At 49.4% G+C, this 13,603-nt stretch overlaps 1 pseudogene across 1 annotated transcript in view; it reads right to left on the bottom strand.

The window, feature by feature from the left end:
- The window catches only part of LOC146866698 (lysine-specific demethylase 5B-like), a 448,321-nt pseudogene that overhangs the window by 417,730 nt on the left and 16,988 nt on the right, over positions 1-13,603 (bottom strand). The window contains exon 3 of the transcript XR_014966523.1: positions 13,459-13,572. The product of XR_014966523.1 is annotated as a lysine-specific demethylase 5B-like (transcript). The remainder of the gene's footprint in view (positions 1-13,458; positions 13,573-13,603) is intronic.

Consider the following 13,603-nt stretch of genomic DNA (forward strand, 5'->3'; position numbering starts at 1 on the left):
GCCAGCTGTGATACCATATATAATCCCTTGAATACCAAATGAAAGGACACCACAACAGATATATATATAAAATAAAGTGTATTTATTCTAGACAAACCCTCAGCACTCTTTATGAGATTAGAGGTAAGTACAACACAGTCTTATTCAAGCATACATTAAGTCACACAGGTAAGTAATACAGTTAGGCCCTCGGGGCCACGCAAACCATATACTAAAGAAGTGGTATAAGGACCACTGTCACGGAAATAGGATAGGCCTAGGGAATCGCTGGGGCTACACTACACTAGCAACAGTTAGGAAGTGGGAGGCCCACGGGATTCAGGTGCAGAGTGGAAACACTCACGCGTAATGCGTAAAAGTCGATAGAATTAGTAGCAGTTAGAAATTAACAGTTTAAGGACACTTCTGAAGCAGCTAGAGAGTCGAGACTCGGAAACTAGACCCTAGGATAGTCACTACCCTTGTGAGCACCGAAGTACCCAAGTTACCTAGCCCACGGGCTGCGGGTGCATAGGTGTGAACTTGCGTCGGGTTTCGTCGTGGACTTCTATGGATGCCTGAAGGAAAGTTGCTGACAGGCAGTCAGTGAAGAGTGTCCGGTGGATCCCAAGGCTGAGATCAAGAAGAGAGGATACCTGCAAGCAGAAGGGACAGAGTCAAGGTCACTAGCCAGTGACCACGTGGAACCAGGAAGGAACCAGGCGATGTCGTGAAGATTGCAGGTGAAGGGTGAAGCTTGTCGCTGCAGCCACGGGTACCAGGAGACGTCGAGGACGACCAGAACCAGGAGGCGACCTGTCCCACGAAGGCTCTTGCTGTCGGCGGCGTCGAAGTCGAACTAGGACTCACCAAGCCTTGGCAAGCTGAACCCACGAAGAACGGAGGACTTGCTTCTGGTGCAGACCAGGAAGGTCTGGGGTGCTTCTCTTTTGCAAAGAAGCGGGAGCCAGTCTGGAGGAGCCAAACCAGCAGTGAAGATTTCAAGGTGTGTCGTCACAAAGGCCGCTAGCCAACGGGCAAGCAACCGGACAGACACGGCAAGCAGGAAAATGCAGAAGGGCCCCACGCAGGACTCGTGGAGTGTGGGGGGCTGATCTTCGGTGCAGATGGTGCTTGGGGTTGGGGCTTCTCAATCCCCGGTGCACAACTTCGAGGGTGCCTCAGAAGCTGCGCTGGAAGATACTCGCCACTTTTCCCAGGTAGCCGGTCCCACGTCTCTCGTCGCCTCCACGGATCTCAGCTCGGCTGTGGATGTGGATCAGGGTCGGAGAAGTCTGGAAGTCCAGGCTCTGGTCGGGCTCTGCAGTCGGTCCCTCATAGAACTTCAGCAAAGCAAAGGGTAGTCTCTTGATGGTGCCTGTTTGCACAGGGTAGCCACTCCTTGGTCACAAGGGAGATTCTTCAGTCTTCTTCTTTCGTCGAATGTCGAAGGTCCAGAGTTTCTGTTCAAGTTGCAGGTTCAGGATAATCTAATCTCCTGGGGCCCAGCTACCACTCTTATACTAATCTGGGGGGCTGGGTTGCCTGCTAGGTCACGCCTTATGGGTGTGACCTGGGAGGGGGGTGGTTACACCCCCTTCCCTTTGTCCAGTTTCGCGCCAGGACTGGGGCTGGAGTGCCCCAGCACCGGTTTGAACTGGACTATGCACGGGACACCTTGTGTGCCCCAGGCATGTCTCATTCTTTTCATCCCTCCCTGCCCCAATACACTAAGGCCTGTCTGGGGTGGTGCTCGCACCTCCCAAGGCAGGAAACCTATTGTCAAAGCCTCCCTTGCCGGGATCACTCCCAGCAGCAGGAGGTCAGACTCGTGTCTGTGGCAGCAGCATCCATTTTGTGATGCTGGGGCTCTGGTTAACTTTAACCGGGTAAGTAGGTTACAACATGTCTTCTCCCTCTAGAAGGGGGGGATAATATCCTCATCCCCAGAAATGGGATGGGGGTATTATTCCAAAGTGTTAGACACCTTACACGACATGTTTTGATAAAGCCAAACCATAGTTACCATAACCGTTTAAGATTATAAGGCACTTTAAGAGTATATGGTAGGCTATATCATAGAACAGCTATAAGGACATGGTTCCGAAAGCTGCAGACAGGCTCAGCTCATGCTAGAGCACCATCTCACATGTTACCAAGCACTCTGCCTCCAGGATTGCTAAGGCCTGCCATAGGAGTGGCTGATAGGTACACGTGTCTATATGTAAGTTAGGTATAGGAATGCTACACCTAAGCAAGGAGTGATTACACAACCTTGCCCCAGCTGAGTGATCAGCCAGTTGTGTCATAATGGAAGGCCAGGCCAGGGGTGGCATAATACATGCTGCAGCCCCTGGTAGGCCTAGGGTACACCTATGCCCTGGGTACCTAAGGTACACTGTACAGGGGCCAATAAGGTGATCCTTTCCAAATGGGTTATGCACCTAAAGTACATAGTATCAATTTAGAGAGAGAACAGCAGGGCTGTGGGTCTGATTAGCAGGCCCACAGCCACATCTAAGTCGAAAACCAGTAAAGCAAAAGCAAAAAGTGGGGGTGAACATAGAAAGCAGACCCTACTCTCCTACACTGATGTTTCTAGCACTTTGGACTCCTTGTCCGGAGGAGGAGCATCACCGGTAGTCTGCGAGTTAGCTCTCTTGCGAGCATTAGAGACTACCATGGAGTCCAAAGGCAATTGACCCTTAATGTACATGGGGTCTCCTGGGGCTGGTTTGTATTTTTTCTCTATTCTCGGGTTCAATACCCGTGCTCTGGTTGTTTCCTTAAAGATGTCCTTAGCATGTTTAATAACCCCTTTTAACATTGGTAGAGTCTTGACCGTTCTTTCTGATGTGGAGAACGTGTCCACCAAGAAATCCTCCTCCACAGAGTCAGAATGAAGTTCCACTCCGTGATTGGCAGCCTCTCTTTCAATGAGGGTGTTAAAAGCAGCAGTATCTTCAGTGGGAGATGGTTTTATATTACAAAGATGAGTGTCAGGAGCATTTTGTGGGTCTCCTGGGTCATTAGGGTCTCCCCATGCTTGATCCTGGTCTTGCTGTTGTTCATCAGGGTCATTATCCACAGGATAAGTGGTATCATCCTCAGTATAGCCCTCTCCAGCATCCGCCTCCGAGTGTGTGGGAGAAAAGGATGGTGGTACCTGATCATATGTGTGGTAAGGTTCTACAAGCACTGGTGTCGAACCTGACGCCATTTTCCTTTTTAGTGGAATTTTGTATGAGTCCAAAGCCTTTTCTGGAACAATTCTCCGCTTGCGGATCACAGCCTACCAGTGTCGGCGTCGATAAACTGGTCTTGTGAGTCGTCGACATTGGTTCTTTCCGTGGGCACTGTACGTGGTTGTTCGATACTCTTCCTAAGTTCGAACATCTTCGGTGTCCCCGGCGGTGGCAATCCAAACTTGATCGGTGCCGGCGCCGAGTGAGCCTTCGCGACCTTGTGCGGTTCGGGACCAGTTTTCGGTTCGAGAGTGGCCCGTTCCCTGATGCGCTTCAGGGACTCCGACACCTGTTGCAACGTGAATGCTGACGGTGCTTTTGAACCGACAGGTTCTTGGGAGATGAGGCCTCGACGCGGTCTCCGGTTTCTCTCCAGTCTTCGGGTCTTCGATCCGAAGTTTGGGATCGACGCCTTGTTGATCCGGTATTTTGGCAGTCTCAGCACTCTTCGGTGTTGATGTAGTCGGATCGACCACCTTGACCTTGGTTGTTGGTGCCCCAACCTTCGGTGCCATAGGCCGCTGCGTCTTCTCGGGACCGAGGGCCTTCTTTCTTTGGTCGGTTCCGACGTCCTTCTGTGTCGACGGATTGGAAGGTTTCGATGCCTTTGATCCAACCTGAACCAGTTGCACTTTCGGTTTCGATTTGACCGGTGCTGGTTTTGGTTTCGATTTCACGGAATCGACTCCAGTCCTTTTCGATATTTCCGGCTCTTTTGAAATGTTCGAAGCCGGGCCTTCAGGCGGGGCTGTAGAACGATCTGACCGATCTTGGGTAAGGCCCGCAGGCGATCCCTCGACCTGAGCCTTATTAAGACTATCTCCCTCGGCCTCCGTATCGACGGATTGGCCTAGCTCCTCGCCTGAGCTATCCTCCTCGGCCCCAAGGGCCTCATCGTCGTCTCCTACCTCGTCGACGACGTCTTCGTCCTCGAAGATCTCCTCATCATCGTCGTCATATTGGGAGTCATGCTCCGAAGCATGGCTCGATTCTATCTCTTCGACGCTCTCGACTTCTTCATCCTCGGTGCTGAATATGTTAACCGGGTTAGGCGCCGATTGTTTGGCCTCCAATCTAGCCGCCCGTCTATTCCGAAGGGTCTTCTTCGACCGGAACCGGGCGCAGGCCATACACCTGGACTCATCATGATCCGGTGATAAACATTTGTTACACACCGGATGGACATCGACGTGTGGATATTTTGCGTGACATAGAGGACATCTCTTGAAGGGAGTCCTCGATTCCATCTTCGAACGTTGATCGATGGTCGGACAGAAACTCGGTCCGAGAAGGGTGAATGAGTCCGAGAACAAGTATAATAATCTATCGATACCAAACGCAAACAATACCGATGATATCTAAAGGCTTTTGGCCTTAAATAAAGTTTTCCTAACTTGAGCTAAGATAAGCACATCCGAACCCAATGGCGGAAAAAAACAATCTGAGGATGGAGAGGATGCCCATGCGCACTGTAGTCCAGGGGAGGAGCCACCTATCTCGTGATACTTCGAAGACTCTTGCAGGACAACAATGTGCAATCATCCGGACCCAACACTAGGCGGCGATCTATGCACAGATATGAATTCAGCAGCCCACATGCCTCGAACACTGAAACTCCATGCTCAAATGTGTGCCTCTCCGAATTGCAATGATTTATACTGGTTCTCCACGTTATCAGCAGAAAAACAGTATAGTTCTTGAATACAGTATCCTTGCAACCATGCAGGAGACACAAATGATATACTCTGTGTAAGTATGCATTGGTTATTGACTGATACTGGAGGCTTAAACTAAAAGGTGTTCAGTTCATTAATAGAAAGGACAATCAGTCAGAAAGAAAACAACCTGTCCATTCAGAGTCATTAAATGAGACTAGAACTTGCAAATGGATAAGGCCTGTGTTAAGCTGCTGAAGTTTCTGCCATAGGTTTGGTGCTCATTAGATTCTGTGTTAATTTCCTTTCAACCAGAATGCAGAAAGGAATATGCTACTGTTAGACCTGGCACCATTGGCGTGAGTCTCCCTTCCTTTTTTCGCTGTGTCTCCTCTGTTTTTGCTGGTTATAGATGCTCTGGGCGCTGTGCCGCTGCCATTCAGTGCCACAGCGCGAATGCTCCCTTTGTAAAGATGACATATGAATTGGTACATCCATGATTGGCTTATTCAGTTTACCTGTTAGTCCCTAGTAGCGTGGCCGGTGTGTGCCCAGGGCTGGTAAACCGAATGCTGCTGGTGGGCCTGCAGCACTGGTTTGTGCCACCCACAGAAGCAGCTTGTAAAGTGTGTCTCAGACCTGCCACTGCAGTGTCTGCGTGCAGTCCAGAACTGCCATCTTGGCTGTGAAGTGCACCCGCTTCCCAGCCCCTAAACCTTCCCTTGGCATCATGTAAGCCCCCCTTATGATAGGGCGCATTGTATGTGTAAGGTAGGACATGCCCTGTTGTATGTAGCAAGTCCTAGTAGTGAATTACACCCAATTTCGTTTTTCACTACTGTAAGGCTACCTGTTCTCAATAGGCCAGAATGGGAGGTCTGGGCTATTACATCCTATAGTCCTAACTGACCCACAGAACATGGTAGAAAAACGAATCTAGTATGCCTGAGCTCAGAATATTAAAATACATCTTTTAGTGAAGGTTATTTTTATATTCTGTGTTTGAAACTACCACTTTTAGAGTATAGGTACTTTCTTGCCTAAGCCTTCCAGTTGCTCTGCTATTATGTGTATTGGCTGTCTGGTTTTGGAGGGACAGGGCAGGCTGAGTCAGACCTGGGTTGAATAGAGCGACCTGCCTAGGTGTGAGGGGAGGGGTAGCTCCTGCACTTGAATAGGGCTGTAACTGGCAAGGTGAAAGCTGGCTCCACCTCCCACTGTGCGTCTGAGGCAGACCCCCTCTTTCTGAAAGGAAGGATGCAGCCTGATCAACAAAGTGCTCCAGGGCTGGGCAAAACTGGTTCTGGCTGGGTTCAGAGGCTTGGGACCCCTAAGAACAAAGACTTTTGGGGTATAAATATTTGTGCACAAACCCCTACAATTTGTATTGCTCCTGGATAACAAGAACCACCTCTGTCCGTGTGGCTACAAGAATCTGCAGGAGAAGGACTGTCCTTGTGCTTGTGTGCTGTTCCTGGGACTGGCCTGCAGCTGTTACTACTGGACTTCAAGAAGAGGAAAGGAACTTTGATTGGACTTTTATTTCTTTTGCTACAGCAACTACCCAAGGGCTAGGAGAGAGCTAGCCTCCTGCTGGAGTCTCAGGCACATCAGACTCCACCATCAGCCTCCTGTTTCCTCCCAGCGAGGATTACTATCTGCAGGTGAGGCTCCTGTGTGTTCCAGGACCTCTATTTCTACTGTTGAGAAGAGAGCGCTGAAAATCATCGCTAACGTCCGTTAGCGAGCCGCTGCAGCTGGTGAGCGTGAGAAAAATCGCCGCTGTCGCCGAGCGCTCGCTAACCCCAAAGATCGTCGCAGCACCTGTCTGCGGGCCTGAAAACGCCCGCTATCCGAAGATCGTCGCAGCACCTGTCTGCGGGCCTGAAAACGCCCGCTATCTGAAATCATCGCAACAGGATCATCGCAGCGCGGACGCCGAGCGCTCGCCATTTTCCCCGCATCGAATCCGGATCGTCGCTCCCTCGCGGAGCGCCATCTTTGTCAACGCAGCAAGATCGCACACGCAACAGGCTCGGTGCATCATCCTCCCTTCGCGGCAAGGATTTCATTGCATCACCGGCTTAGCGTGAGGAAGTTTGTCGCTTTGTCATGCCCGCAACCCAGCGCATCATCCTCCCTCGCGGTAAGGATTCAACGCATCGCTGGTTAGCGTGAGGAAATTTCTCGCTACAACTCCTTAGCGACATTTTTGTTGCTTTGCTCCAGGAACCAGATACTTTGTGAGTAAAAGGGTCGCAGAGACCCCTGCCTTGAACTAAACATCATTTTGTGCATCCTGAACTATTTTTCCTTGCAGCATTTCTAAAGTAATTATATTTTTATAGTATTGTGGATTTTTACTGTTATTGGTCTTGTGATTAAGTCTATATAAAAATCCCTATTTTTCATAACTACTTGAGTGGTGTCCATTTGTAGTGTTCCTCATTATATTACTGTGTATGGTCATAAATGCTTCACACACTGCCTCTGAGATAAGCCTAGCTGCTCGTGCTACGTTACCACAGGGTTGAGCAGGGGTTGTCAAAGGGTATAGGCTGCTTACTCTGACTTAGGAAGAAGGGTCCCTACTTGGACAGTGGCCAGCCATTGCCAACTAGAGACCCCCATTTCTAACAGCTACTTACCAGTATGCATCTGTTCTTGGCATGCAGAGCTGCAGATCTACACACTTGTGCATATATCGCCATCTGGTGTTGGGCCCGGATGTTTGCAGTTTGTTTTTCCTCTTGGAAAGACTTTGGAAGTCACGAGGTCGATGACTCCTCTTTTGGATCGTATTGCGCATGGGCTTCGGCTCCATGCTCAGATTGTTTTTCGCCAGCAGGGAAAGATGGAGCGTAGTAGTAACAGTGAAGATACCCATGTGTGTGCTATCTAAATAAGATAAACTGGGACAGATACAGGTAGCCAGGGAGGCGGGTGGGCGTGTGTAGATCTGCAGCTCTACATGCCAAGAACAGATGCATACTGGTAAGTAGCATATTCCGTTCGAGGCATATGAGCTGCAGATTACACACTTGTGCATACATTATATAGCAGTACCCACCGTTAGAGGCAACCACCCGTATCTGTTGCAGTGGTTTGAAATAATGTTTTGAGTACAGCCTAGCCCACACTAGCTTGTTGCTTAGTTTGCACATCTACACAATAGTGTTTGGTGAAAGTGTGCGGTGTTGACCATGTAGCTGCTTTGCAGATATCATCTAATGGGATGTTCCCTAAGAATGCCATGGAAGCCCCTATTTTTCGTGTAGAATGGGCTTTCGGGGGAATGGATAGCGTTCGCTTTGCTTTATGGTAGCAGATTTGAATGCATTTTACAATCCACCTAGCTATCCCCGATTTTGAGATGGGGTTACCTTTGTGTGGTGGAGAGAAAGAAACAAACAGTTGTTTGGTCTTACGGAAAGGTTGTGTTCTCTGAATGTAGTAGAGTAAGGCTCGTTTCACATCCAGTGTGTGAAGAGCCCTTTCTGCAACGGTCTGTGGTTGCGAGAAAAATACTGGTAGTTCTACTGTTTGGTTTAGGTGAAAGGGAGAAATGACTTTAGGGAGGAATATTGGCTTGGTACGGAGAATAACTTTGTTATGGTGCATTTGGAGAAAAGGTTCTTGAATGGTAAGTGCTTGTATCTCACTGCCCCGTCTAAGGGAAGTGATGGCTACAAGAAAGTTTCACACAGGTGAGGGTGGCACTCTGGGGGGAATTATTCTTTTAAGGCCTTCCATGAAGGCTTTAATGGCAGGTAATGTGAAGAGTGAAAGATGTTGCCTGTTTTGTAAGTAAGCTGCAATAGCTGCGAGGTGTAGTCGAATGGACGTATAGGCTAGATTGCACCTTTGTAGGTGGAGTTAGTAGCCTATTATGTGTTGAATGGACACGTCCAGTGGAATGATGGTGTTGTTGTGGCAATAAACAACAAAACGTTTCCACTTGGCGGCGTAGCACACTCTAGTGGCAGGTCTTCTAGCTTCTCTGATGACGTTCATACAGTCAGGGGGAAGATTTAGGTACCCGAATTCTAAGATTTCAGGAGCCAGATCGCAAAGTTAAGCTGCGCTGGGTCCGTGTGCCTGATCTCTCCATGGTTCTGGGTTAAGAGGTGTGGAGAGAGGTGTAGTTTTTGGTGCGGCACTACAGATAGTTCCAGCAGTGTGGTATACCACAGTTGCTTGGCCCACGTTGGAGCTACTAGGATTAGTGTGAGGGAGTGTTGTTGTAGTTTGCGCACCACTAGTGGAATGAGTGGAAGAGGCGGAAAAGCGTACGCAAAGTTGCCTGACCAGTTCATCCATATCGCATTCCCTTTGGACAATGGGTGTGGGTATCTGGCGGCGAAGGTTGGGCATTTGGCGTTTTCGTGGGTGGCGAAGAGGTCTATCTGTGGATGCCCCCACCTTTGAAAGTATGGGTGAAGAACTTGCGGGTGAAGCTCCCACTCGTGGATCTGTTGTGTCTGTCTGCTGAGCAGATCTGCCACTGTGTTTTGGACTCCTGGGACATGCTGAGCTAGGAGAAAGATTTTCTGGGGTATCGCCCATCTCCATATGCTCTGTGCTAGGTGAGAGAGTTGTGGAGAGTGTGTGCCGCCTTGTTTTTGGATATAATACATGGCTGTCATGTTGTCTGTCCGGATCAGGACTGCCTTGCCTGAAATTTGAGTTTGAAAAGATTTTAGGGCTAAGAAGATTGCTAGTAACTCCAGATGGTTGAAATGGAGTAACTTTTGTTGAGGCGTCCACTTGCCCTGTGTGGTGAGATGTAGTAGATGAGCTCCCCAGCCGGAGAGCGATGCGTCCGTTGTCAGTACTATTTGAGGAACCGGGTCCAGGAACGGTCGACCTTTGGAAATGTTTGTGGTGTTCCACCACTGCAGAGAGCGATGGGTGCGACCGTCTACCAACACCAGATCTGTTAATTGACCCTGGGCCTGGTTCCATTGGCGTGCTAAGCACTCTTGGAGAGGACGCATCTGGAGTCTTGCGTGAGGCACTATGAAAATGCAAGAGGCCATCATCCCTATTAGTTGCATAAACACTCAAGCTGGAAGGGAGTGTTGTAGTGCGAATTTTGCACGTAGAGCTTGACTGCTTGCAATCCTGGCCGGATTGGGGTAAGCTAGTGCTCTTGAGGTGTCTATGGTGGCACCGAGGTATTGTTTTATGTGGGATGGTTGGAGATGGGACTTCTGGTGGTTTACTGTGAAGCCCAGCTGGTGGAGTAATTGAATGGTGATAGATGTGTGTTGAACACACTGACCCGGCTTTTTTCAGCCAGTCGTCCAAGTATGGGAAGACGTGGATGTGTTATCTTCGTAAATGTGCTGCTACCACTGCTAGGCACTTGGTGAATACCCTTGGCGCTATTGTGACCCAGAACGGGAGCACCTTGAATTGGAAGTGTTGTCCGTCCACTACAAATCTGAGGTACTTGCGGTGAGCTTTGTGCACTGGAATGTGAAAATACGTGTCTTTTAGATCTAGGGTGGTCAAGAAGTCGTTTTGGGAGAGGAGCGGAAGTACCTGCTGAAGCGTTACCATATGGAAATGGTCGGAGTGTATGTATGTGTTTAGGGGCCGGAGATCTAGGATGGGCCGTAGAGTCTCGTCCCTTTTTGGTATGAGAAAATATAGGGAGTAGACTCCCATGTTTTGTTGGTTGGTAGGAACAGGTTCTAATGCTTGTTTTTGTAGGAGGGAGACTACCTCCTGCTTTAGGAGTATCAAATGTTCTTGTGACATTGGGTGCTGTCTGGGTGGAATGTTTGGGGGGGGTAGATATGAGTTCTAGGCAGTAGCCTGATTGAATTATTTGTGTCACCCATTTGTCTGAGGTGATGGTAGCCCAGACGGGAAGGAAATGTTGGAGTCTGCCCCCGACCGGAGTGAAGTGGTCTGGGGGAATGGGGGGGGGGGGGAAGTCATTGGGTAGGCGTTGTGGCAGAGCGGGCGTTGTTTGTTTTGCCTCTGCCTTTATTATTGTTACCCCTATAGCCGCCTCTTTGATAACCCCTCGTGAAGGTGGACTGAGTGGGGGATTTGTACGAAGTGGACGCGGTATCTGAAGAGTAGCCTCTAGATGTACTGCGAAAGAAAGAGCGGCGAAAAGGAGCGTCTAGGAGGGTGTGACTGTAGGGCTCCCATGGACTTCGCCGTATCTGTATCCTTCTTCATTTTTTCTAGGGCCTCATCTACCTTTGGGCCAAATAGATGTTCCTGGTCAAAGGGATGGTTGAGGATGGAGGCTTGTACCTCCGGTTTAAACCCTGATATTCTCAGCCAAGCATGGCGACGCAGGAGGACGCTTGTATTGATGGCCCTGGAAGCTGTGTCTGCTGCATCTAAGGCACAGCGTATAGAGGTGTTTGTAATGGTTTTACCCTCTTGAATTAGTTTGTTGGCCCTAGCTTTATATTTCTCAGGGAGGTGGTGCATTATGCTCTCTAACTCGTCAAAATGTGCCCTGTCATATCTGGCCAATAGCGCTTGAGTATTGGCGATACGCCACATATTGGCTGCTTGTGACGCAGTGCATTTCCCTGATGCATCCAGTAGCTTCGACTCTTTGTCAGGTGGTGGTGCTTCACCTGATGCCTGGGAATTTGCCCTTTTACGTGCAGTGGATACCACTAGAGAGTCTAGTGGCGCTGGCCCTCTGATGTAGGAGGGATCTGTGGGGGAAGCTTTGTATTTTTTTCTCGATGCGCGGGTTAATGACCCTGGCTCTAACTGGGTCCTTAAAAACCTCTACCACTCCTTTAAGCAGAGGTAATATGGAGGTAGACCTATGTGTGGTGTCGAACGTGTCAAGGAGGAAGTCTTCCTCCACGGGGTCGGTATGTAAATCTACCCAGTGATAGTGTGCTGCCCTTTGCAGTAGGTGGTGGAACCCCAATGAGTCTTCTGGTGGAGATGGCCTGGAGGGGTAATTGTCATCTTGTGGGACGTTGGGGATATCAGGCATATTGTAGTCGTCCCATGGGTCCGGGGATCCTGAAGGAGTGGGGTCCCCTGTGGGTAGGTCCTGTGGGACATCCCCTATCATCATATGGGTCCCCGTGATCATCATCTTGTGGAGAAGGGGTGGGAGAACGATGAGGTTGGGGTGGAGAAGGCGGAGGGGATGGAGGTGGAGAAGGTGGAGGAGGTGGGGAAGGTATTCTGAATGGGGAGGTAGCAGAGTCCTTCCTCTTTGGAGGCGGAGGTGGAGCAGGCTTCTCCAAATGTCTCTTCTTGGAAGAAAGAGTCAAATGTCCAGTTTTTGGATCCTTGGGGGGGGAAATCAGTACTCACGACCCTCTGCGCCGGGGTGATGTCCTCCACATCTGAGTCGTCGGCCTCGGAAGCGCTGACGAGGCCCTCTTCGGTGTACTGCTCTGGAGCGTCGATGCCTTCTCCGAAGATGTCATCCGGAATCGTCGTCGAGGAGTCCGCCATATTTCTTCTGGCTCTTTGGTCCCGAATAGTCTTTTTGGACCGGAAGGACTTACACGCCGGACAGTCTCGAGCCTCGTGTTCAGGGGAGAGGCAGAGATTGCACGCCTCGTGGAGATCGGTGTGGGGGAATTTGGACCCACATCGAGGGCACTTTGTAAATGGAGTTCTTTCCATTTGCCAGGACCGAAGTTTGGAGAGGCCCGAAGGCCACCGTCGACGACTGGAACTGAAGGTCCGTGCCGATGAGAAGGCGCGTCGAGTGGGGGAGATTGCGATCAAAACAATACCGCGGTTTAAGGTGAGGATTGCGCGTCGACCGTCGAACTGGAAGCTGTTCTGAGCCGGAGCGCGAAGATCGCATCCGAGCCAGATGGCGGAAAAAAACAATCTGAGGATGGAGCCGAAGCCCATGCGCAATACGACCCAAAGGAGGAGTCACCGACCTTGTGACTTCCAAAGACTTTCCAAGAGGAAAAACAAACTGCAAACATCCGGGCCCAACACCAGATGGCGATCTATGCACAAGTGTGTAATCTGCAGCTCATATGCCTCGAACATATAATTTTCAAATGAATCACACTGGGAGCATTGAGGGCTTAGCATTGGCATCACAGTGAGTTGTGAAGACTCCTCATAGGGTGGACAGAAAATGATTTGTGTAGATGTTTTTCCGAACTATACATGGCACTATAAGGTCTCATTATACGGATCTACAAAATGTTCCAAGCTGCACAAGTCTTTTAGCAAACAAGGTGGCGTTTACCTTCCATTGGTGTCAACCGCACATGTGGTATTCGGAACAGTTCAGCTTGAAGTGATTTTGGGTTTACTCTATAAAACTGCAACAACAATATGGGGCGATTCTGGTAACACCTATGTGCACATAAAAAAAGCCAAGGACAACAGGCAAGGCTTATGTTAACGGTGTTTTAAATTAATTTGTTGTCATGGTAACCAGGTTTTGTATTTTATAACCACTACTGGAGGACTTTAATTTGCATGATAGATTGTGAGGCCTTGTGGTCTTGAAAGTTAAGAGCATTGAGGAAAAGAACCTCTTAAAAGTAAAAACAATGAGTCAATAGTCAACCCCAATTTCCAAATTAAAATGACAGTACCTTAAGCAATGGTGTCTGACTGATGACACATGGGAGGGCATAAAGCTGTTTCACGAAACTCCGCAGCTCATTCAGAGTTAAAAGGCTTTGAGTTTACCAACACCTGATCGATACCTAAAAAGAACAAGGAAAAACTTAGCAAGAA

This window comes from Triturus cristatus, chromosome 1_2 (assembly GCF_964204655.1).
Source record: "Triturus cristatus chromosome 1_2, aTriCri1.1, whole genome shotgun sequence".
In the NCBI taxonomy this organism is placed as follows: Eukaryota; Metazoa; Chordata; class Amphibia; order Caudata; family Salamandridae; genus Triturus; species Triturus cristatus.